The sequence below is a fragment of the Pleurodeles waltl genome, chromosome 12, assembly GCF_031143425.1.
Source record: "Pleurodeles waltl isolate 20211129_DDA chromosome 12, aPleWal1.hap1.20221129, whole genome shotgun sequence".
Taxonomy (NCBI): Eukaryota; Metazoa; Chordata; class Amphibia; order Caudata; family Salamandridae; genus Pleurodeles; species Pleurodeles waltl.
The window spans coordinates 192676234-192703819 of record NC_090451.1 but is presented as its reverse complement, the minus strand read 5'-3'; positions in this window follow the sequence as shown (position 1 = coordinate 192703819).

Below are 27586 nucleotides of genomic sequence, written 5' to 3'. Positions count from 1 at the left end.
ACGACCTGTACGTAGAAGGTGGGTCCAGGCTTCTGGCTCTCACAAGGCCTGACTCACAGGGGTCTTTCTCTGAGCAGATGTGACTTCACGCCTCTCAGCCTCTATACGGGTCGCAGGAGGGTGAGAATGAGTCGTTTCAGAAGGAGCATCATTGGAATCAATTCAAATGATGCTGAAATTGTGCTGTTTAAATGTCAATTAAATTATTTTATTTAAAAAAGAATCTATGAAGATGAATGCAGGTTAAGGAAGGTTTCCGGGCTGGCGGTCTGCAGTCATTGGGGATATTTCGCTTCTCTGGAGGGTGAACATGAGTCCACGGACAGTGACACACTCTAAATGAGGGGAGCTGGGAGGGGGTGGACAGGTGACTTCGGACTTCGTCTTCAGTGTCCAGGAGGAGTATGGGACATCTTAGCTGCTTGGGGGGGGGGAAGCATTTGTAAATTGAGACCATCATCGTGTGTTTTCTGTTGGCATTTCACGTTAGGAGCTGCGGCAGCCTGAAACACAAGGATTATAGCTGTCCTAGCACCATGGACGTCAATTCATCGCAATGCCAGGAGTAGAAGTGACATCACACGCCCTTTGACCTGCCCTTTCACTTACACACACAGCTTACACATTCACACATACACTTACTCTCGCACATAAACACACACTCGCCTGCATGCGCGCACACAACATACATTTAAAAAGCATTTTTTACTTACCTCAGCTGCTAGGGAAGGTCATATTCCAGCTAATTGTACTTCATTTTCATTACACTAATAGTGAACAATGTAATATTATTCACTATTAATGTGATTAAAAAAAGATGATGGAAAACTAGGAGAGTGAAGCACCAACCGAGCTGCACCTGTGTTCCTGGCACTAAATTTCCCACCTCTGAAGCCAGGGGTCACAAAGGCAGTGCCAGTGGTCGCAAGGGACAAGAGCAAATGACGTCCACGGCTAGCATGTGGGGTTATGTCATTTCGTCAGTCTTTGCTAGGTGCAATTCCTTTTTCTTCCCCGAATACAATCAATGATCCGTGTTGATTCCTGGCGCTGCTGGTGGCGCGCGAATCACCCGCATATGGCGCCTAGAATAAGATGCGGGGCGTGGACTTATTTTTTTTAAGGTGGAGGAAGGCCCAATGTGCAGAAGCGGCGGCGAAAGGAGGGAAGGGCAGATGTTATGTGACCTTATAGGCGGAGAAAGCCTGCCACCTGCCGGAGCTCTGAGGACACCACAGCTTAGGGGAATGCGGGTCAGCGATAACCTGCACGAGGCGTTCATGTTCTTTGCAGGGGGGTGAGTGTGTTTTTGTTGGGATTTGAGGCTTAAGTTTCGTTACGCCACTGCTTCAAATAGTCGGGTACTGATTACCTGCACTTTTTTTAATTTGAAAGGGAAAGTAGCAGCACTTCTCAGCACCACTTTAATACATTTAATGGGAGCGTACCCGCACTTTTCACACACAAACAGGTACTCTGAATAGTGAATACCAGCATTTTTATATTTCCGTTTAAAGCCCCAAAGCAGAGAGACGCAGGACGTCTGGCTTAGGGTCACGTGTAGCAGGGATGGTGCACTAGGGGAGCGCTGCAGCAAGTCTGTTTTCACAGCTTCCTGGGCTGCGAGACGGGGGGCCAGGCATCCCACCCTGAAGCCTAGATGAGATGTGCTGCTGCAGGGAAATAATGTTGTCCGCTGACTGTGCCAGATCTTAAAGCTATGCTGTGATAGCTGTCTCATCGACAGTGTAATATGTTCCATATTGTCATCACTGTCGCGCGCATCGCCATAGGAGCGCCTGATGGTAGCTGTATGTTTTTCTTTGGCGGCGAGGCACCTGCTTATGGAGGGTTTTGTGCTGTGAACCTGTTTCTTTTTAGCCAATATATTTCGCAGATTCGGTTGTTCAATTCATCTTCTGGCGCATTTCAAAATAGTGTTGGGAGAGTGATTCTTTTTCTTCCCAAATTGCCCTCAAACTCTCCTGGAGAGGGCCGGGTTCACTCAGTGCATTGTGGGGCTACCAAAAAGCATTTCCAAGGGATGATTTTAACTTGCAATCTATCTCTTTTTTCATGTAAATTTGACTTAAAACCTTGCCATATCCTGTTGTTCAGTCCAACTCACTAACTGTATGTTTAATTCTAGTGCTTATGATATACATCAAATCCTAACCTTTTATTTGTCGGCTCTAAAACTGTACTCTATAACGCAAAACTCTTACCTTGAAACATGTCACTTAACAAATTATCGAACACACTAAGGGGCATATTTACATGACGCTAGTGTAGCAGAGCACAGGGAGGCTCATTGATTTTAATGGGTGCATCATTTAAACGGCTGCTCTTAGCAGGCATTACAAATGACGGAAAAAATGGCGCAGTGAAATGTTGCAAATTTAACTGCACCATGTTTTCGAGCCTCCCTGCATCAGAACACATACATTATGCCTGGTGCATTGCACCACTTTGTAAACACAGTGCTGAGCAAAGGCCTCCATCATGCCGCCTTAGCGTCAATAAAAATAACGATAGCACGGTGCAACGTGGCGCTAGGGGCTTGCAGATATGTCCCTTAATACATGGTCCTTATCACTTAATGCTAACCTTAACCTAAAAGATGTATTTATTGTTTCTGGAGTTTTATAAAGCCCACAAAGTTGGCCTATAAACACTATTTAACTCCAAATCACACATGTAATGCTAAAGCCAGCCCTAGCTGCAGTGCTTAATTTATGTCTGTGGCTGACGGTGGTGGCACCGATACTTATTTTTTTGGAACCCTGACTTAGTTTTCATCATTAGACTTTGACCCAATTCAAGAGATAGAAAGTAGGACAAGAAAGAAAGACAAACACAGTGTGAAAACAGTGGCAAATGGAAAAGGCAGGGATGAAACAACCCTGCAACAGTGAGATAAAGAAAGAGAAAGTGTGGGTGGTGGAAGAAGGAAGCATGCTGTGAAATCAGGACTAGGCACCTCCCCAAAAAAACAAAATAGGACCATGCACTTAGTATAGTTTTTTGCTCTTTTTTATAGTTTAAGTTCTGCCTACTCGTAAATCTAACACATCTGATACACTGGCAGGTGAAGGGATGCTGAGTGTTGATCATAAGACTAAAGGCTAAATGATGCTGTTACAGGCTCAAGGGGGAACAGTGGATATGGGATCAAGTGTATGAAAAACAGTTCTTATGTAGCACTGAGTTCAGCAATAACATGGTTTCTTGGCACTGTTGAAGCGTATGTTCTCCTCTGCAGTCTGTGTAGATGACACATAAGGTCTGCTGGTATACACACAGTATGAAAGAGGTCAGAACCACAGTCTTCAGAATACACTTATTAGTGGACATGCATATGTGATGGGCCCTTCAATAGCCACTCACTCTGCTAGGCCATGGAAGAGAGACGACAGAACTAGATTATCTGTCTAAATCTTAAACCACAACACTGATACTTGCGCAGGACCGAAAGCTCCAGAGATCGAGCAGAAAACAGGGAGGACGTCTTCGTTGAAAATAGCAGCCCATGCACTCTTGTAGGAAGGGCACTAGACTCCACATGTATACAACTCAGTGAGCGGCTTCCCCCTGAGGCCCATGAGCCACACTTTGTAGAAAGGGACATAGAACTGGGTGCAGAAGTCACACCGGAACACTGACACAACAGTGGGAGCCAGGGTGGAGTAAAAGGTCAATTAGGAGAAAGATGCGAGGGAAACGAGCAGGAACAGGAGGGCTTAGAAAGCAAAGCAAGCAATTAGAAGTTCTGCAGACTGTAACAAGCTGCAACAATTGATCAAAGAAAAATAATCCGAAGAATATTGTGGACTAGAGCGAAAGAAAATGGTTGCAAGAGAATCAAAACTTTTGACTAGAGACACAGGAAACTTGCAAAATACGTGAGGTGATGCAAACAGTAACACGCAGTGACTAAGGACTAGCAAAAGTGTATGAACCAACAGGGACGGTCAAACTGGAGCAGGGTATAGACAGGAGACCACGAGAAATACAGCCTTAGAATAGCGACAAAAAATGCTAGACTGCGGCCAGGCCTACTGTATCAAGCAGATTACTGGAGACAAGGCAGAGGTTCCAAAATACTAGAAACAACCTACACTGTCTTAAACGTCAAGGGATAATATGGTAACCTGGAGATGTGGCAAGGTTTAACAATAGACTGTAGGCCAGATAACATGTAGCAAAATATGTCCGAACCAAACAGATAAGAAGAGGTGCACGGGCTAGAGCCAAGGTCATCACTAAAAACGATGGGCAGAAGGCACATACTAGAGACACTCGAATAAAAGGATGAAGCTTGAAGGGTAAATCTGGACAGGGAGAGACTTTCAAAAGAAACAACAAAAACAGTGGCCTTGAGATGGGACCATCGAAAGGAGTATTCTTGAAGATATGGAGGGAGAAAGGGTCGAAATCTGCCAAATAAAGACTACAAGAAAATATCCAAGACAGCGCAGCAGGAGCTGGATTAATACATGAAAAAGGCAAGAAGAAATTAATCTAGTGCTACAGCAGAGGATGAACAGCAAACATTTCCCCAACAAAAAAGAATCCGATACTGGTAATTGTGGGTAGGACACAACTATTCACAGTCGTGTTGTTCTGTACACTGACATGTCCTGGAACAGAGGCAGCATTAAAAATCAGAAGGCCAAACATACTGATCTTTGATAATAGAAATATCAAGAAAAGCAAGATTGCAATAAAGAGAACAAATAAAACCAAGCTACATGTCCAATGAAGACATAAGGAAAGCAATATTTTTTCTTTGTTAAAGACTCAAGCAGAATCTGAATTGCTACAGATACCTGTCTGTGTTAGATTGCAATTGGTACAGGTGTTTCAACGCTTCATCAGAGGTAGTAAGTGCTATATAATACATGGGATTCTGCAACCCCTGTATAGAAATATGTCTCCAATTTATGTATTTCTTTGTGATGCACACAGTCGCCCATTATAAAGAAATGACACCAGAACTCAACTGTAATAACTTATTACAGTCAAGTTCTGGCATTAAAGGTGCTTGCAGTCCGCAGTAATGGGGAAAGGCAGGTCCTGTCACGGTCCATAATTATTGTATTGCAAAGTGCAAATTGATTAATCAACATCCATTCAGACAAGACCCCACACATGAATGCCCTCTACCACACAACATATTTTTACACAGTGGGCAAACCGCACAGGCCATAGAGGGTGAGTGCCACAGCCAGGCGGGATGATTTGGAGTAGCTGTGGCTGCCACGGTGGGGCCACGCCCCGCCTCCATTTAATCAGACAAGGGAGTTAATGTGAGCACACCCATTCCTGACTAACACCTTCTCACTAGGATACTTCTTTATGGGTTTCACCCCTTTTGTCTCGTAAGTGTTGCTGCTAACTTGCTAATAAAACACGGTAGGGCGGTAGCAGGCGTGTGTTTCTCGCTCGTGGGCCCCTCTTCGCCGCAACAGGAAGGAAACCATAGATGACTGTCTATATATCCTATATATGGAAACCGCTCTGCAACCACCACACCAGGCGGGTGTGCAGTCCCATAGATACAAGACGCGCCCACACACACGCACGGACACACACACACAGTCACAATAAATAGAGACACACAGTGCACACAGCGGGTGTACAGTGAGACACAGACTTGGAACACCACCGAGGAGCATCCAGACAGAAGCAGGCAGACACACAAACACATGCTCATGCACGCACAGGTAAGTACATCTGAATGCGTAAAGACACCCAGATACAAACATATGCAGACACACACTTCGAGAAACACAGACAGACAGCCACACCCCTAACAACACAGATGCACGCGTATGCTGCACGGATACACTGGCGTACACAGGAAGACACACACGGGTGGGGGGAGGGGGGGGGGGTCGCTAGCACATAATCACACACGCAGCAATACGACTTACGAGGCATCCATTTGGAGGGTTCGACCTCCAAACCCCATTTTCCTTGATTTTTAGTTTTACGAGGCTTGATTTTTAGTTTAACGTGGTCAGTGTACAGCCGCGAAACCCCAAAATATTTACACAGCTTTATGCACGTACATGGAAAGCGTGGTATGGACTAGCATTTTCATACGAGATTTCATGATAGGCTCATTACATCACTAACAGCTCGCGAGTCAAGCACAAGCAGACGCGCATGGGGACGCTGAAGGATGTGCGCTTCTCACACAGGAATAATTCACCCGAACAGATGATGCAACCTCCCTGCGTGTCTTGCAACAGAGTCTAGACACGCGATACCGGTGCCATTGTTATTAAAAAAAAAAAAAAGCTGCTGCCGAGCAGAGTAAACCTTTTTATTTCAGAGTAACTGAAGTCTGCCCTCTGCTGGCACACTGTTGCCATCTCAGCCGAGGACTGCGGCTCGCATGAGGCAAACGGCAAACCGGTCCGGTTATACAGAAAAATCCTACTCACTTGCGACTGACCAGCATTATAGGTCGCCCGCATGAAAATGTAAAATGCGAACAAAGCTGGGTAACACGGGTATGTTAAATAATGTTTATTTTTTCATTACATCACCCGTGAGGATATCCTAACACTTCGCAGGTGACTGAGGTTAGCCATATGGAGGAAACTTACTCAAAGATCCAGGTGTATATCTTCTTGAGCAATTCAAGAAGAGAGCAGGAGTCTCTGGTGTGGTGTGGGAGGTCATTCCATATTTTAGGAACAATATTCGAGAAGCTGGGTGGAACGTGTGCCAGTAAGAATTTGCCTGAGCAGGGGCGCCTGAAATGTTGGTGGAAGGTACGTGGCTGTTTGCTGAGCTTCTGTGGTGCAGTGCTTTGTATGTGTGGGTGAGGAGCCTGAACTTCGAGCGCTTCTGAAAGGGGAGCCCGTGGCATTCCCTCAGGTGAGGTGTGATATGGGACCGGTGTGGGAGGTTGAGGACGAGTCTAGCCGATGCATTCTGCATGGTCTAAAATCGTTTTATGAGTTGCTTAGTGATTTCGCTGTAGAGCGAGGTTACATAGTCTAGTCTGCTTGTGATGAGAGCTTGAGTAATGGTCTTTCTAGTGCTGTTTGGTAGCCACTTGAAGATTTTTCTCAACATCCTCAAAGTGTGGACACAGGATGTAGCAACGGACTTGACCTGGGCAGACATGTCCAGCTTGTTGTTCATGATGATCCAGAGGTTTCGTGCTTGTAAGCCAGGGCGGGAGCGGGTCCTAGGTCTGTAGGTCACCAGGACGAGTCCCAAGATGAGACATCTTTTCCGAAAATCACAACTTCGTTCTTATTGTTCATCTTGAGCTGGATGGACATATTTCAGGTGGTCACTTTGCTCATCCAGGTGTTGAAGTTTTTCCTTGTGCTAGGTGTTTTGTCTGAGAGGAACAGAATCAGTTGTGTGGCATTGTCATAGGTGAGTATGTCAATGACATGTGCAGATCCATTGGAAGAAGGGTCTTTGGATGCCAGTCTTTGTAGTCATTTTATCAGGATGATGTGGGAGGCTATGCTGAAGGCTGCTGAGAGGTTGAGTAGGATGAGGACTGCAATTTCTCCTTTGTCCAGAATCATTCGGATGTTATCTGTTGCTGCGATGAGAGCTGTCTCAGTGCTGTGGTTAAGTTTGAATCCTGACTAGGAGGTGTTGATGAGTGGGTGGTTGTCAGGACGTCTGTTGATGGCTATTTCGAGGACCTTGGCTGGGTATGGTAATAGGAAGATCAGTCGGTATTTCGCAAGCTTGACTGGCTTCTTCAAGACAGCATTGACAGCTCTGTGGTTCTAAGCTTTCGGGACCTTGTATCTGGCAGGGATGGCATTGGGAATGTCTGGTATTGATGCAGGGGCCAGCCATGTTTCTGTGAGAAAAAGGTCTGAGGCAGTATTGCCCAGTCAATCACATATCCCTGCGGGGTGTTTGCTAAGTGAGCAGGTTTTGAGGACCATACATGATAACAAGCAGTGAGGTGAGGGGTAGGTTGGCTGTGCCTGAGCAGGTGGGGTGTTCAGTGTTGGACGTGTGTTGTAGGAGTGACAGTGTAGGGTGTTGTAGCAGTGAGCATGGGTGTAGTGGTGCAAGTGAAATCGTAGGAAACGAGGGTGAATTCTCCTTCCATGGTGCGGCGCAGCAGCAGTACAGTGACTGGTGACTGGGGTCGGTGGATTGGAGGAACACAGTGGGGTAGCTGAGGGCCCGGGACTGACCAGGTTTCCTGGTACTTGGTGTGTTGCAGACACAGAATGGCTTGCCTTTAGCATGCCCACTGCACGCCTCCACTGCACAACCGCACTGTGGCTGCCATTAAGTAGGTCCTGGGAGGCGGAAAAGCACACAGGGCAGTGGGTGGGCTGGGAGGGTGGTGGTAGGCGTGAGAAGCAGGTAAGGGGAGGTGGGAGGAGTAGCAGAGGTAAGAGTCAAATACCACAATTTCAGCCAGATGCGGGTCTGGCTGAGACAGAAAATAGTCCTGAACACCAAAATATTAGTGGCCCTATTCGTGAATTAGATAGCTTGTAAAGTGGCCCACATTTGCAAATTGAGGCAGTTTTGAACGACACCCTGTATACTTGTTTTGCGAGGTATGGGAGACTGCATGCATTAGTGCTTGCTGCTGGCAATGTTTGAGGTAATGTCAGGGAAATCAACAACAACACCCGGCCACCAGATCAGAAAACGGGCCTTGAAAAAATGGCCTTCACACTGACCTGTCAGAGCAGCCCATCTGACACTTCCAGATTGCCCTATAAACTAGTACGACCCTAGGTGGAGAATGGAAAGTAAGACTCAACACACACTAGCACAAAGCCTGCCAGAATTGTTTCACTGAAACTGTGACTAAGCCACAAACATCCCTCCAGTAGTTCAAGCTCTAGCAAGGAGGCAGCCAACACATGTTCATCTACTTCTGCTAGCAGAAAAGATTAAACAGACTGATTGCTCCCTGCTCAATGATAGTAAATCACCTGATTTTGACAAACTGTTTGATGCCAGACCAAATATAGAAAATATCTATATATTTTTTTATTTTTGTCAATAGTAATGCTGTTAAAAATTTAGGGCCTGATTACGACCTTGCAGATGGGATAATCTGTCTCAAATGTGATGGGTATCTTGTCCACCATATTACAAGTTCCATTATATCCTGTGGAACTTGTAAAACTGCGGGCGGGATGTCTGTCACATTTGTGATGGAGTATTCCATCCACCAAGGTCATAGTCAGGCCCATAGTATAGTAACATATAGTGGTATGTAAAATACTTTATTTGTATACATTGTGTGTATTTTTTGTTATAATTTTAGATATAGATATAGTTTAAATTCTTTACATTATTAAAACAATGTTATGTTAATTTTGTGGTGGTTGTGGGTTGGTTGGGTTTTTTCAGGTGATAGTGTTTTAAAAAGAAATATATGAAATGTAATGAATTTTGGTGAATATTTGTAAGTCTTTTTCTTATTGAGTTGTTTTATTAATAGAATATTTTTCTATTTTAGTTTTTTAAATTGTGTTTTTTTTAGTTAATTATATATATTTAAATGTCAATTTGATTTGACTGGTTATGGGGTATTTAGGGACATCAGATTGATTGAGCTTGTTTTGAAAGTAACTTTAATCATGTAAATTAAGAATTTGAAAACAATATAAATCATTACATTTATAATTGGTGGCTTTAATCAATGTAATTAAATAAAAAATAGTAATAAAGAAATCAATTTGAATCATATATTTTATATTTACTGTTCTTTTTAAAAATGGGTTGTGTTGGTTGATTGATTGGGAAGTGTGTTATTATTAGAATAAAACATTTACTTACTCATTGTGTGATTAAAATGATAACTTGTTTTTTGGAATATTATTAGTTAACATTTTATAAGCAATTATTAGAAAATGAAACTGAGGCTCAGTAGTAAAGTTCATAGATGCAATATTAAAAAAAATCTATTTTATTTAATTGGAGTTAAGATTTTTAGGTTGCAACAATGCGTACTTTTTAATTTGTGTTTTACATTTTAATTGATATACATTTATATAGGAACCCAAACATTGACCTAGCCATCAAACTGTAGTAATACAAATAAATTATTTGTTGACGCTAAAATAAAATGCAAAATCATTTTTAGATTTTTAATTAAAATGTAACTTTTGTAATGTTAGGTTTACAATTAAAAACATTTTGGGAATGGAGTCAGGATATGTATTGTAAATTCCTCTTTACATTGGTTCTTTCCAAATGTTTGTTGGCTTGGAGTTACAATAGTAAATGTACCTCCCTTAAATAAATTCACGTATCCCAACATTTGCAGTGTTGGGGTTAGACTACTAACTTTGATACTCTCTAATACATATACTTTCCCCAATACATGTGGGATTGAACTTAGAATGATACATTGGAACCCCGGCCCCCCAAATATCTACACTTTCTATAATGTTTATGGTATTGGAGTTAGAATAGTAAGTTTGGCTCCTATTAAGCTTGCACATTTTTCCAGTGTGTGAAATTGCAATTAGAATAGTAAATCTGACCTCTCATATTATGCACACTTCCCCAATGTGTGTGGATTGGAGTTGCATTAGATAGTGTAGGCACTTTCCCTAATGTTAAAGGGATCACAGTTAGAATAGTATATGCAATTTTCCCACTGTTTGTTGGATTGAATTTAGAATCATAAATCCGACCCCTGCTAATACATGCACTTTCCTCAGTGATTTGGTAATTGGAGTTAGCATTCTAAATTTTATCACTCACATATAGCACTTTCCCCAGTGAGTGTGAGGTTGGAGTTAGAATATTAAATATGATCCCTTATGTATATGCACATTCTTCAATGTTAATAGGATTGGAGTCAGGATAGTAAATCTGCACACACCTAATATATACACTTTCCTCAATGTTTGTGGAATTGAAATTAAAATAGTAATTTAAAACTCCCAAATGATAAATATCCCCAATGACTGTTAGATACTAGTTAGAATATTTAATTTTAACCACACACCGATAATGTTTAGATTAGAGTTAGAATAGTTAATCTCACCACCTTATTGAATAAATAGGCACTTTTCCTGAAAAGAAGGATAGGATTAGAATTAATTTGCTAACAGCTAAACTGCCCCAATTTTTTTTATTGTTTTCTGTTCTAGTTTAACATAAGTTATTATAATTGTTTTTTATTTGTTAAATACTTTTCTAATATTTTATACAAGAGAATTGCAATATTCCATTATCTATAATGTTTAATTAATGTATATAGTTTTAGATTCATATCTTCCAATTGTACATATTTTTGTTATGAAATAAGGTATTTTTGCAATATTATTGTACTCTTTAAAGCATACAATTGTGTATATGCTTGTTTTTTTATTTTTACTGTCAATATTTTTGTAGTCAAGATTTTTGAAATGTACATTATAACTATATAATATTCCTATTATTGTCACTGAAATTGTTCACGCAATCATTTTCACAGAATTATACTTGTAGTGGCTTTTCTGACTGACAACCTTAGAAAATGAAGGCAAAGCTTATATAGGAACCATAAGAAATTAGGCGCTAAGAGAAATATTCATCAAACAGGCTGTCTTAGGATATGTAATAACTATGAAGCACTCTAAGCACCAGAAAATGTCCTTGTGAATTACTATATCATATATTTAGCCACAGCGAATTTCGGTGCCCCTGAAAATTTATGGGCCTGATTCACAAAGGTAACTTACATTTTTGAGTAACTTTTTTACTTTTGGCTAAACATAAAGGACCTGATTCATAAAGGTAACTTATACTTTTAAGTAATTTACACTTTTGAGTCAATTTATTATTTTTGTTGTACAATATGACAATGTATCAGTCCTTGAACATGAATTTGAAGGGGTTCATAAACCAAAAAAGGTGCAGTTATATAGATGTGGTAGATGTACTGTTACCAAAGTTCCTGTTCAACTATATGTCTATGTAACAGAAGTACCTATGTGGCATTTTTGCCCATGCTCTCAAACCCTTTCTGCTGGGTCTGGTGGCGATGTCCTGTGGTGCTTTCACAGGAAGACAACCCTTAATCGACGTCGCCAGTTCAAAGCTTCCAAAAAGGAACTGGAAATCCACTGTTTATAGTGGTGTTCAGCTTGTTTTCCCTGGTACTGTGTGATATCAGCTCCTCACCGGTTGATGGTGTGTAGGGAGCAGATATTGTGTGTCACACAGTGGGATCATGTGAGTTGGCAGGTCTGCTTCAAGGGTTTCCCATTCAGCTTGAACTCAATTAATCTTTGTGAGATATGGGAGACCTCGGACACCCTCATCACATTCTCCAGGAGGCTTATTTTCTCGTTACACCACTGATTCAGGCAAGGTGGTTGGGTTGGTAAAGTGATTGAATATACATATTTCCTCATTTGCAGACTTTGAACTTTGGTCTCCAGCGTTTCACCCAGGGCCAGTGCTTAATTTGTGCTTGTTGATTCCGGTGCTGAGCACTGGCACTTATTTTTGAGGGCTGGGGCTTATTATTCTGCCTTAAGCATTTGCTGGGAGCAAAAGGCACATATGGGAAAGACGGAGGAAGAGAAAAACGAAAAAGCGTCACAAAGGGAGAAAGTAGAAAGCTTCAAGAGTGGGCTGAGGGCAAGAAGTGGCTTTATATGGATTGAAGAGGCCCGAGATAGCTTTAAGATTACGCTGCCTCAGTATTCAGTGTTCACACATTTCTTTGCAACAGCCGCATGTTTAAGAGGAGGGCTTTGGGTACCGGCACCTTTTTATTTACAAATTAAGCACTGCCCAGGGCTAACTTATACATTGTCCCTGCACACTGAGAGTGCATGCCATTGAGTTTTCTTTTAGAGTAACAGCTGAGCTAAATGGTTTACATTGGTGTAATGGGGCCATCTAGCTGCAAAAATGTGCATGACACTTTTTTTCTCACCCTCTCAATCTTTCCAAGGCCAACAGTCCTAGCTCCCACTGATCTAAAAAGTGTAGGTTATTTTGTGAATTAGCAGATAGGGAGCCTTAAGTATGACCTTTGTGTTTGTGCAGATGTCATGCGTCATCTAGACATTGACAGAGCCCCAGTAAAAGTCAGCAGCAGGGAAGCATGCCTTAGAGACAGACTGGTCAAGCGTGGGGCTGTACAGGAACATGACAGGAGAGCATGCATGAACAGAAGCAAGAGCTTGCTTTTTAGGTATTGCCCAAGAACAGTTTTATTAGTGTCATTCTGACCTATGGCTTTCAATACATAAAAATATGTATATATAAAATGGTATGGGTCAGATTTTTGCTCTTGATTGGATAGATTCCTTGTGTAACCCATTTCCCTACATCTTTTTCGTGGTTTGTACCTCAGACTATACCTGGCAAATTTTAGGGGACCTTAGGTTTGATTTGGAACCATAACGTCACTCTAGAGGGTAAATGCAAGACTGAACGTTTGGAGAGGTACGGAATGGAAAGTGGGGGCAGAGAAAAAGGTTGTACAGCAGGGAGAGTAGAGGATAGAGGTTATTGGAGCGAGGTTATTAGGAGAGGGATGGATATGGGGCAGAAATGGAGGCGAGAAGACATAACAGAAGTGTCTTTCCAAGACAGGAGACGATATTCAGGAATCCTATAATGAAACACTGCTTTTGCCCAGCACCTTGGCTGTATTACCTGCTGGAGTGGTATGCAGGGCCCCCTAGTCATAGGTTCCCAAAGAATTGAGACGAGTTGCCATGAGGACCCCTATAGATGGGTCAGGTGCAGGGATGGCACAATTGCAACTCAGTGGAAGGTGTTGATTCCCAAACTGCTGAAAAACTAAGAATTCTTGGATCTGCCTGAGAACATTTTAGGTGTAAACCCATTGAACACACAGCTCCTTAGAACCACCAAGTAAATTATGATGCTATGAGGGATAAAGCTTCCCAGAGCACCAGATTATTAACACTCTATGGGTCCACCTTGGACAACTAAAAGATGCAGTGCCAAAGCCCGGCAGATAATGAAGTGTAAGTGTGACACCGGAAAATGCTGTTTCCTCAGAAGCCACAGTCAATAAAACGTCTATTTAGTTCATCCTGTGGCTGCATACGTGTGACCCCCAGGAAGCTTTCTCAAAACCACCTGATAATTAATTATGTGACCCACCTAGGACCAGCATAGCAGCGAGACACAGCAAGACCCAGATCCCCACAAAAACACCACATCATTAGGAACCTTTGGGGTCCACCAAGTAGTGGGTAAGTGCAAACCACTGTAAGATGAAGCTTCCCAAAAACCACCACATAATTAAGTCTATGGCATAGATATAGGAGCAGCATGGGTGCACCCCATTACAGGATGCAGCTTTCTATAAACGACCAGATAATTACAAATCTACAGAGTTTATCTATGAGTAGCATAGATGTATCACAAAGGAAGACCCAGCTTTCCCAAACCACCAGATAATTCATACTCTATGGGGTCCAACTAGGACTGGCATAAGAGTACCTCATAGGAAGTCAGAATTTGCCAAAATATTTAAGAGTCTATGTAAAATGTGCTTCCTCTGGGATGTGTAGGGTGGAAGGTAATCTTATCTGAGGTCAATATACTAAACACAGGCACAGCTGGTGGGAAATGGGCCTAGGTCCAACATGGTCCCGACAGGCCAAAACAGGATGACGAATACACCCTTAACCTCTGCACTCCTCATCTCTTTATATAGATCAGGTAAGGGAGGTGGAGTAATTTCTTCACATTTCACTAATCCCAGTTATGAAAGAAATGGCTAGGACAAAACCTGTGCCCACAGGTTACATAATTACATATGCCCATACCTGCTTGAGCTTCTCTGTTACATTCATTACACTTGCTTCTTTGACGGCCCCAAGGCTTCCTTTCCTCTCCTTCGCCGCGCCTCTTCGGTTCTACTAAGCTTATCCTCTGGTATGCTCCCACCCTATCTCCCTCATTCCCACTTGGTAAATGTTCTCATCATCCTCAAACGCCGTCAGTGTTTTCAGGGGGTTCCTAGTGGGCAGCCTCACCCTTCTGCTCGATAAGCTGCAGGCAATGTCTACGCAGTGCGATACGCCTGCTCGCTGGTGGTCCACTGCTTCATACCTTTTTCTCCTTCCTGACCTTCAGCTGGCGGCTCCTCTGAAAGCACAGAACTCACCACCAGGCGGGGGGAGATCTCTAAATCTGGTAAGAAGTCCTCTGTAATGGAAACTGAGGGGAGAGCCTCTGCTCACCTGGGTGGTCAGCGGGCCATCCATCAGACTCTAAATGAGGCCCTAAGTGGTTTGTGCCAAAGCTGGAATTAGAACCTATGTGAGCATCTTCAGTGCCAAACGAGCCCTCCATGACTGTGGGTTAGATGGGCTCTGCTTTGTCTACTACCTGTGTCTCATGTTCACACTCTGAAGCCCTTCTATGCACTGTCACTGTTCAAAACTGTAACAAAAAGATAAAAAGTTGTGCAAAGAAGGCAGTTTTTAAGCTCTGCAAAGCTATAAACAGGCACTTTTATGGAGTGCATGACCTAATCAAACGACCTGTTAGCCGCACCTCTGCTGACACATAAATATTTCTCCAACCCTACCTGCATTTGAGAGCTCCAAAAGGACCAACCATATCACTGAATCTGTTTTAATACTATTTAATCGAGGACTGATGACTGAAGTTCAAGGCCTAGTACTCTCAAGTAGTACGGCACAGGGTTGCCACCTTTCTCAGAGAAACGTACCAGCCATGTTTATAAAACTAGAAAGGCCAGCAGATGATATGTTAAAAGGAATTTTTGTGAAATCATCTGTATTCTTTTTTTTAACACTGCAGTGCCGGACAGGTGTAAATCCTAAATACAAGCAATCCCCTAGGGCTGCACTGTCCAGTCACGTAGGCTTAAATGCAGGCAGTGCAGAAAGTGAGGGATATCCATGTGGATCTTGGATCTGGCAGCTATTATTGAGCCGGATCATGGATCTGGGCTGGACCCAGGGCAATATACTGAATTTGTCCCGGCTTAATCTGCAGACACAGAGCCACACTCAGCAGCACCCGCATGTTGTTTGCTTTCCGTTCCGAGCAGTGACGTGTACATGGGTGAGGGGGCTTATTTATTTACACTTCTAGCTGAGCCGATATCAAAGACCTGATTTAAAGGGCCTTTCGCTCTCCTTCTGTTCAACGTCATCCTGGCTAGGAGTGATCAGGACCATAACATCTAGATACCAATACAATGGAGGAAACAAAGCCGCACAGCTTGTTATCACTTTACAAGTATTAAGAGAAACTATGATTTGGAGACAGGTTTTGACTTAGCTCATGCCCTCTATATAAGAGATATGCATGCACTGTAAGAATGTGAGATGTATTTGTTTGCATAAATAATTTAACATATAATTTAAGTAGCATTTTCTGTTTTTTTATTTGATTCTTTTATAGCACTACTCATCCCAGTGTAGGGTTTCTGAGCACTTTACATCACACACACACTATATACAGAGGCAATAAATTATACAAGTGTGTACATCAATGTACAGGAAATGTTACATAAGACAACAAGGGTTACAAAGTGTAGGACTCACATATTATCCTTACAGGTGGGCTGTAAATGTTATTTGTGTTTTTATAGAAACACAAAGTCAGGAATTAAAACATAACAGATTGGTTGTGGTTGTCTCTACTGATAAGACTTCGCTACTACCAGAAGGAACTCTTTTTAGCAAACTTAGAATAAAGAGATTGATAAAAAAAAAACACGGTTCTAACCCCATGGCTTGCGGTTTGCATTCAGCTCCTTGATGCCGGTTCATAGCTCACTGTGCTATTGAAGTATTGCAACTTATAAAGTGCATGTAATAAAACGATCTCTGTGTCAAAAGCAGTATCTCACTTACCTAGCTACATAAAATACAAATCTGTGTTCTGCATTTACCTGATGTGGTTTGCAGGAGGCACATTCACCATCCATGATACCTTATGACGTAAAACACATATCTAGACCAGGAAGTGCATTAACTACCAGAGTTATATTATTATTATAATTATAAAAATAATAATAATTATTATTATTATTATCCCCTGAAAATTGCTGGCCACACAATGATCTCTGCAGCTCGTTCCTTAACTGTATAAGATATTTAAAAAGTCAGTCTCTTTGTGACCAATTATATAAGTCAAAACAGATTCACTGTTGTGTTTGTCTTCATTGCTAATTTCTTAGTTCCTGAGTTAAAAGAAAAATATATGCCAAGGTCCATGTATGATGTGCTGCACCAGTCCAGGTTTTTTTCTTTGAATTCTGGGATTTATAGTCCCATTATATGATGGAAGAAACAAGACTACAAGTCCCAGAATTCAATGAAAAACCTGGCCAGGGAAAGCACATCAATTTAGCAGCTATGTTTCCCTTGGTACTCCTCACCCCCCCCCCCCCCGCCCTAATGCCCCCCCTCACCCACCCACCGCCCACACCGGCCCACACCCCAGTAATTTGTTTCCAAATTTCAGAACTATTTGCATACATGCCAACATTTACAGCAGGCAAGTGGGAGATTTAAAAAAAAAAGTAGTTGAGAGACTATATTTCCCTATAGTGAAGCAGATGCAATCTACCCGAATCAGGTCTATTGTCATGTATGGTGAGTGACAAACAGCATTTCATTTCTGGCAGTTTAATAACAACGCAAACAAAAGCAGAGTTCTAAACTCTGTTTTTGTATGCGCTATGTAAAGCTGCCAAAAATAAACTGTTGAAGCCTGTCACATGCTCTAATCCCACTCCGACAATTAAGGACAAAGCATTAATTAACATTTGATGTCAGAGGTAAGTCTTGGGGGGGAGACTGAAGCTGCCTGACAGGCATCATTTTAATTTTGCCAGTTTACAAAACTCAGAATGGGTTTCTGCATGCTAGCCTTGAAACCAGTAGTCTGCCGCCTGCATAGGGAGGGCTGGCATGTATGAGTGTGCACGGCCTGCTGTGCCCGTGCAATTCGACTGGGCTGCTTGGCCTCGTGCGCCCACTGTGACGTGGGAACATTTGCTTCCAGCATCTGGTTCTTGCTCTCGTGTGAAAATGGTGCGACGCTCATCTGCGCCGGCCTGTTCGCTAATTACAAGAGGAATTATAAGCGTGAGATGATAACTACAGAAGGCGGGGCCTCGGGAAGACGCGCTCGCAGGAAGCGTGTGCTAACAGGAAGGCAGTGAGGACGAGGCGTCCCCTTGTGCGTCATTAATGCGGCCTAGAGCAGCAAATAAGCGAGGCGGCCGCGTGTCTCCGAACAGCCGCCGTCTCTTGACGGTGGAAAGTACTTTCTCAATAGCAGATGGCGAGTAACGACACCTGGCTGGAAGCGCCTTTAATTAGCCAGCTCCTGCGTGGTGCATCCCGCGTGCACCCATGGCTTTGGTCGCCCTCCTTAAAGGGGAGGTGTTGCATCAACACCATGGACGATTGATTCCTTAGGGTTCAAGTACAGTAGATAGATGACTGAAGAAAGAAGAGAGAGACAAATAGAATTGTTTCGAGCACAAAGTAAAGATCCCAGGAAAGTCTAACCTAAGGAGGCTAGGTCTTAATATGCTGCAAACACTTCCGAAATGTAGGTGAAGAAAGAGCATCAGATGGTGGGTTTCCTAATGTAGAACACAGTAATGAACAACCACTGTCAATACCAATCGGTCTCGCTTACCTTTACATATAAGTGAGACCAATTGGGATTGCCAGTGCTTGTGTCTAGTATTCTTCAATGTCTCCCCAAATCGATGCTGTATCTATCGCCCACATTTCTGCAGCAGTTTTTGACCACTGGGTGGCATTTAAATCATGTAAACTAGTGCTGTTTAAACGTGTCTGTTTTCGTACACGCAATGCTGCATTCGGAGCAGTTAAATGATGAATCTACTGACAACAAAACCGAAGCGCTTCTGTGGGCTGGTCGAACACAGAGAGGAAGGAGAGCCACAACTTAAGAACAGGACATCTCAGCTTGATAACACCCAGCCAGGGGCAGGGATTGGGCCTGTAGCGCATGGTCTACAATGCAGGAGCTGTCAGTAGTGAGGCAGCAAGAACACACAAAGCCAGAGTGGATGCAAGGCGAGCGGGGTTAACCAATTGTACCTGGGAAGCAGAACATAGCAAGCAAGTAGATTCCTAGAGATGAATAAAAAAAATAGTGTAGAACCAATCAGTAAAAGACAGAGCAATAAGATGAGGCTAGAGATGAGAAGTGGAAGAAAGGCAGAACTGAAGATGGGTGGCAGAATTAAAGGCTGATTGCAGTGGGCCAAAGAGCAGCTGAGCCAGGAGAAATGCGACAGGAAAGACGACTAGGGCCAGATTTATAAAAAAATGTGGCGCAGCGCAGAGCTGTGCCAAAATTGGCAGCGCCGCGCGGCGTCACTTTACAAACGCAGGGATGCACCGTATTGAAGGAAATACGGCGCACCCCTGTGTTGTCCCCTGCGCTGGCGCTAAATTCAGCTGCCAGTGCCAACGCAGGCATCCTTGCACCATCGTGCAAGGACATCTGCGTTGAAGGGTGTGATTGTTTATGTGCGGGAAGGTGTGCCTTCCTACACATAAACAATCACTAACGGCGCTTTGGCACACACAGAAGTGCCAAAGCGTCATTTTCAAATGATTGTTTATGTGCAGGAAGGGACACCTTCCCGCACATAAACAATAATTTCTGGCATTTTGCTCTTTCTAAGCGCGCTGCAAAATGCAGCACGCATAGAAAAAGCAAAACACGAGGAGGAATAAAATGATTCCTCCTCGTTGCGCCCTGCTAACACCACCTATGGGGTTCTCAATAGATATTGGTGCCGCCTCATGTTTACAAAATTTCAAAAATCTGAGGCAGCGTCAAAATGCAATGCCACAGCAACACCCACTGCACGCCCCTTCCACGCACGGTGCTTAATGCCACCTTGTAAATATGGCATAGTGCTTAATGCCACAGGAGCTTCACGAAAAGTGATGTGCCTGAGGTGCTAGGAGCCTATAAATAAGCCCCTAGATTTTTTGAAGGGGTGAGGTACAATGAACAGGAAGAAAGAAATTTGTTTTGAAGCAGCGTACTGCGGGGAGACAAAGTGATGAAGGATTGGGCATTATCTGCATACATCTGCGAGGCAAGGTCAGCAGAGGCAATGATGGGTGACAGAGGAAACATGTAACAGGAGAATAGGACCATGATAGGGGGTAGAGAAAATGTTTTCCCAAAAAATACGTAGGATCGATAAGACAACCAGGCAAGTTCAGCTCAGAAGAAGCCAAGGTGTGAAAGGGTAGAAATAAAATCAGGACGCTTTATTTTGAGATAATCTGCAGATAAATCAAGCAGGACAACTAAAGTGGAGAGTTTGTTGTGAGTAGAGGGGTGAATGTGATTGGATGTATTATGTGCACATAAGGGGAAAAGGATGAACTTCAAACCAAAAGGGCACCCCCCCAAGTATGATTCCGCATCAAAGGTATCCAATGGGAAATCTGACTAACTGAACAAGGGTGGTCGGGCTGTAATGTAACTGTATATGAAGAAGTCCTCTTTTTTTATGGATTGCTACCCTCACCCACTATATGGTGGCATACTCCATCAATGGGTACCTCTTTGGTCCGATGACAATTGACACCAGTGTGGGTGACTACAATCCTGCTAAGCAGGGAAGTACTTCTCAGTGTTTCTTCTGGCAATCTACCTATTTTAAAAAGGTGTGGCGAGGATAGTTTAACAACAAGGATTTGTGTGTGAAGGTAGAAAAACTGTTTGCACTATTGAATAGAGAGGCCATCTCTCTGTTAAAAATACATGTGACAAAAGCTTTATTAGCGTCCCCGTGCGGGATGGTTAAAACTGAGAGGGGACTATTTCAGCCGTTCTTTGTTCATGTTTCAGTCTCACAAGCAAATTCCTCAACTACACTAACACTCCATACTCCAGTATGCACAAAAGGTCGGACTGACTCCCTATGAAACAAGTATTGGCAAAGTCTATAAATCTCATCTATGCAAGAGCTATTGGTTTTGCCAATGTCTTTTAACTATGTTGTACAGCACTGTGGCTACTGTGCAGCATGGCTAAAAATTATTAAAACAAAAAAAAAGATTGACGCAGCCAGTGCAGGCCGGATCATAGCACTTTTTTTCTTATGACAGGTGGGTAACATGGACAACAGGAGTGGAGGGCGGTAGGAGATAAAGCAACACATACAAGGCTTGGTTGTGGGGGGAGAAGCAACATGGACAACAGGAGGGAGGTGGAAGTGGGAAGACACAATACAGACAATAGGGGTGGGAGGGGAAGAAGCAATAAGGGCACGGGGTGTGGGAGAGGAGAAGCAACATGAGGGTGGGAGGGAAAAAGCAACAAGGACAACAGGGGAAGAAGAAAAAATAAAAACAGACCTTAGTCACAGCACGATCAGTGGAAGGTCAGCAATCAAGCTAAAGCAATAAGTGCTTGGTCCACGCTCCTGTAGAAGAAGAGGAAGTGAAACCAGTATGCGCTGGCCAATTAGAAAGCCGCAAGTAAGAGTCACAATGAAGCCAACAAATGATAGGCAGTGGACGGGCTGCAAGGCCCTTGTTGAGTACAGTATCTTTTGCAAGCAAGAGTGCATGCAGTACATGAGGGGCTCAGGCAAAACCTAAAAAACATGGTGCTCCTTTTTCCCAAATTCACTCAAACAGTTCCATAGCAAAGAAGAAACTTTGGCAAAGCGACTCAAAGACATGGAAATAAAATATAACAATATTCCCTGCAAAGCTGAAAGTGCTTCCCTAACAAGGGCCCAATACTTTAACTCACCAAAGGAGGCCTGGAACTGGCTAGAGAGTTGAGAGAGAGGCTTACAGAGATTCCAGGTGATAAGGTGAGTCATAGTAACAATATCAGACCAGTGAGGTCGACTACACTGGACTCCCCACCACAGGATGCAGATGGCCAACTGGAGTTAGGACACTAAGGGCCATATGTACGAACACTTTTTCCCATAGACACAGAATGGGTAAAAACCTTTGCTACATCTGGCCCTAAGTAACTGCATGTGCAGGAAAACAATAACGATCAGTTACTAAGAACAGGGTAGGTTTGGCAGACCGACATGGCTCGTTGGGACAAATACTTTCCTCAGACTCATTCTAGACATGACTGTATGGACAATTACGAAGGTACCCAGCATTTGACCACAATCTTCTCTACTGCTCATGAAAAGGTTTGCTGTGCAGGGTGAAAATGCATCTCCCCATGCATTTGCGATACTTGTCATTGTCAGCCAAGGACAATAGACTCACCCTTCTGTTACTTATGCTGTACAAGTCATTTTGTTGGTTAGTTTAATGGGGAAACATTCATTTTGTGCAGTTTGGTGGCGGGTACTTCAGGACCCAAAGTTCATAGTTGTGGGCAAGGGGGTGTTGGGAGGGTTGTTCCATATTTGTTACACATGGCATAAGCCTAGAGTGAATGTATTTACTTTTTCATTGGTACTCCTGGACAAAGCACGCAACCAAACCCAGCCTTTGTAATAACCAAACAACCGAACATGGAGGATAACACTATCACTGCAATCCATGGGAACATCATCTTAAGGGATATAAGTGGGATACGAGTCAAAAATAGATGGGGCACTGTTTCCCAATTTCTAAAAAAACAAAAAAACAATATTTGCCCTGCTCCTAGAGGAAAATATCAACACCAGTCTGTGCCTCTCTTGGCTTTATTTCACCACTGTGCGCCTGTAGTTGCCACTTCCTTGCCCCGCTGATGTCCTTTCCCCACCTTTTTCATCCACCGCTTGTCTCCTGCCAGAGCTCCTCCTTCCACCCAGGACCTACTTAATGGAGGCCACAGCGCAGCCGCTCAGAGGATGGGCGCAGTGGGCACACAGAAGGCAAACATGTCCGTGCCCGTTATTGCCTAGATCAAGCCCAGTGCCAGGAACCCTGGCTCTCCCATCACCCACTCCTACACCAGTGCTGAGCTTTTAGACTTGGACTCCAACCTCCGCCACAAGAACTGCTGCTGCACCACTCCTCGCTCTCCACCAGGACCCTTCACTTGCCACACGGCTGCTTCTCCTGCAATGCCTAAACACCCGCATAAGCAACTGCTGTCACCTCGTCAACCACGACTGCACCCAATCAACTCCACTGCCTCCTGCTCAGTGCCCAATCACTCTGCAAACACACAACTGAGATCTGGGACACCATCGCCTCCCTCACCCTGACGTCATCTTCCTCACCGAGACCTGGCTCAACCCTGCATCCACACCTGACATTGCAGCAGCCATGCCCACTGGGTACACAACAGCATACTGTGACCACACCAACAAGCATAGAGATGGGATCGCCATCATCCACAAAGAGTCCGTCCACTGCACCGCTGCCGTGTCAGACATCATTCTGATCATGGAACACCTCAACGTCCTACTCAGAATAGATGGCAAAGTCGCCATCAGAGGCACCCTCACCTGCAGACCTTCATGACCATCCCCCAGCTTCTGCAACACAATCTCCTAATTCATTGCCCCAAGCCATCAATACCAAACACTACATCTTCTTCAGAGACCTCAATTTTCACCTCCATGATCCCAACAACGTCAACACATCCAAACTTCTCAAAAGCATGCTCAACATCAGCTTCACTCAGCTATTCACACATCGCAGGGCACAAATTCGTCCCTATCTTCACGACCAGCTACAGAGTCAATTACAGCGACACCATAAAGCTCACCTGGATGGACCACTCAATCATCCAACTCCCCATCACAGCAGCCCCCAGGACAGCTACAAGGTGGCCCAGCACCTCCAACCACAGGTGCAACAAAGTATCCGAAAGACAATGGACCCATGCCCTTAACACTTCCCAGCCTGCCACCTCCACTGATCTCAAACAGGCAGTCAAAAATGTCACCACCTGGATCCCCAACTGTGCCATCAGAGACACTCTCATCATACCCACCAAACTCAACAGGCCCTCCAAACAAGTCAGCTGGTACACCCCGGAACTGGGAACCTCAAAATGCAATGAAATGGCGCACCTCCAAGGAGCTCACCGACCAGACCACCTACACGACTCCACTCAAACAATACCACTGACTCCTAAAAGAAACAAAAATAATGCCCTAGCCAACTGCATTGAAGCTAGTTCCAACCACAGCAAAGAACTTTTCAGCACTAACAAGGATTTCTCCAACCCCCAGCAGCAGAAAACTTCATCACCCCCTTCTAAGAACTCTGTGACTCCCTAGTGGACTTCTTACATGACAAGATCTCCACCATCTAAAAAAACTTAGAACCCCAACCCACCGCTGCCAACACACTCACCTGTCTCGACCCCACAGACGGCTCCCCCAACCACGTATCACACCTGGAACCACATCACCACGCAGAGGACCACCACATCATGCACTCCATCCACTCAGGAGCTCCCACGAACCCCTGGCCACACCACATATTCAGCCTCAGCACCTATACCATCAGCAACATGCTCACAGCCATCGTCAACACACCCATCACCTCAGCCACCTTCCTGGACCAGTGGAAACACGCCGAAGTCAAACCACTTCTAAAGAAATCTTCCATCAAACCCAACGAGCTCAAGAACTACCGGCCCATCTCCATGCACCCATCCCCACCAAAGTCCTTGAAAAGGCCACCAGCTCATGGAACACCTCAAGAACAACGCTCTTCTGGATGCATCCCAATCTGGATCTAGCTCGAACCAGAGCACCGAAACTGCCCTGATCGCAACCACCAATGACATCAGAATCCTCCTCAACCGGGAAGAAGTGGCGGCCCTAATTCTCCTCCACCTCTAGGTGGCTTTTGACATTGTGTCCCACCACACCCTGATCAAGAGGCCTCATCAGATCAGAATCCAAAAGGATGACCTCTAAAGGATCACTTTCTTCCTCACCCGTAGTACACAGATAGTCCCTCTCCCACCTTTCACCTCAGAGCCCAAGAACATAATCTACAGCATCCCTGAAGGTTCATCCCTCAGTTCCACTTTTCAATGCCTACATAATCCCCCTGGCCAACATCATCAGAAATCACAGACTCAACATTATCTCCTACACAGATGACACTCAGCTCATCCTCTCTCTAACTGAAGATGCTTCCACCACACAAGCAAACTTTCACTGACGCATGACCAGCGTCACTGACTGGATGCAATCCAACTGCTTCAAGCTCAACACTGACAAAACAAACATACTGATCTTCGAAAACACCTCATTACCTTGGAACGACTCTTCGTGGCTTGCCGAACTGGAACCCACTCCGACCCCCAAGGACCACACCTGGAACCTCGGCATCATCTTGGACAGCGAACTCACCATGAAACCAGATCAATGCAGTCTCCTCTTCCTGCTTCCTTACCTTGCAAATGCTCCAAGAGATCTTCAAAAGACACCCCATCCCCACCAGATGCACCGTCACCAGTCGCCTAGACTACTGCAATGCACTCTACACAGGAATCACCTCACACCTCAAGAGGCTGCAGACCATCTAGAACTCAGCAGCCAGACTCATGCTCAACCTCACCAGATGCATCCACTTCACCCCTCACCTGAAGAAACTCCACTGGCTCCCCGTCCACAAGAGATACAGATTCAAGATTCTGACACATCTACAAGGCTCTGCACAACCAAGAATCAGCGTACATGAACCACTGCCTGAGCTTCCACCAACCCTCCAGACTCCTACATTCTGTCTACACCTCCCCACATTCTCTGAAGCAACATCAGTGGATGCTCCTTCCGCTATTGTGCCACAAAATCCTGGAACAGCCTCCCCCTCCATCTTTAGGAGTTCAAGACCTGGCTTTTCAACTGATGCCTCCGAAGCAGTGCAGATCTCAGTGCATGGATACCCTCGTGGGTGATTAGTGCACTCTTCAAATTGTGATTGATTCTTTTTCATCATTGTCACTTTTAAGAGCTCCTTGAAATATACGAGTTCAGGATGTGTGCTGTACAAAAATGTCTCTTGCATTTGATTGACTATCATGTTGGTCGATGAATATCAGCAACCCAGGGCATATAAATGGTGCACATGACAATTGATTAGCCTCTTGATTAATTAATAGCATTGTGTCTAAGTGGGAGAAGGCATGAATGTTTCTAGGTTCACTTTTAATAAATGTTTCTCAATGCAGTGATATAATCTGATGTATTAATTTAGAATTTTGAATAACCTTTTTCATGTTTCCATGTTTGCTGCAAAACGTCTTTAAAAATGAAGGTGTTCCTAAAGAAAAGTAGTGCAGGACACCTTCTTTGCTTCCTATCCTTCATTTCTTTTAACATGTGAATAAATGTTTGCCTTTTTTAGAACAAATGTTCATGTCAGTCGAGTAAACAGAAGCAAAATACCGCCGTTTACCAGGGGTCCGCATGCATAGGTCAAGAGGTGCGCAAGTGTCCTCCAGTCCATACTTTTGGTATCCCTGCAGTACAGCATTGGATCAGCAATACAAAGGCAGCCCACACCTTGACTGTCCTAAGCAGCAGTTTCTGCTACCTAAGGATGTAAATAACTTGAGACTGAACAAAATGCTGAAATCAGAACCTGTGGACTATATAGATGGTTTAATGCTGACACTGCATTCTGGAAGAAATTCCCAAAATGACTACTTTGAAGGGCAGCGCTATTTAAAGTGATATATCTACTGAAATTTGTATATGAAAATTTTCCAAGAGCCATTATGCTTTCTGCTTCTTTCTCTATTACTTAGGACTCCTATTTCGCACTGGCACCAATCTACCCACATGAGGATATGGTGCTTGAGAATCCTGTTCGCCTGAGTTTCCCAGGAACTTGCAAACTCTCACTGCATACATCATCAGAGCATTCATCCCTTTTTCTGACCCACCTTTTGAATATCCCAATATGCGGTAGTTCTTTATCACCCAACCAATCCTAAAGTATGTCTGAATAGCTACTCTGCTTCGAGTGCATGTTATTTCCTGCAAAAATGCCAGTATAGGGAAAGTAAGGACTTTCTTGCGTTCCTACTTTGCACAACAGTAAGAGGATCATTTCAACACTAAATTCAAAACTACCAGACTTGCCTCCGCGGTCCCAACCAAGTAGTCCCTGGCCTTTCTTATTTGTTTTGAAATTCCCTAGATTGACAGCTGCAGGTGGATGCAAATCCCTGTGGTTAGACACTATGGGGCAGATTTTAAACAAGTGGAGCTGCACCCAGTGCTGCGCCAATTTTCTTGCGCCCCATAGCATCCCCCTACCGCCACCAATTGTGTGCCGAATTTAAAATACAGCGCATCATGGCGCAGGGTAGGGGGCAATAACGTCAACATTTTTGACGCTATTGATGTTCAGGATTATCGCCAACATTTTAGTCTAACCCAGAACAGTACGTAGGGGCCCTTACATACATTATGCCTGGCGCAGGCATAATGTGGAACAACGGGTTACAAAGTGGCGCAGCGCATGCATTGCATCGCTTTGTACATTTGGCGCTGCGATTTTGGCCTTGCTGGGTCACATTAGCGTAAAAAAATGACTCTAATGTGACACAAGAAGGCGCTAGGCCTGCTTAAATCTGGCCCTTTATTCTCCTTAGAACCTACTGCTATCATCTCCAACTG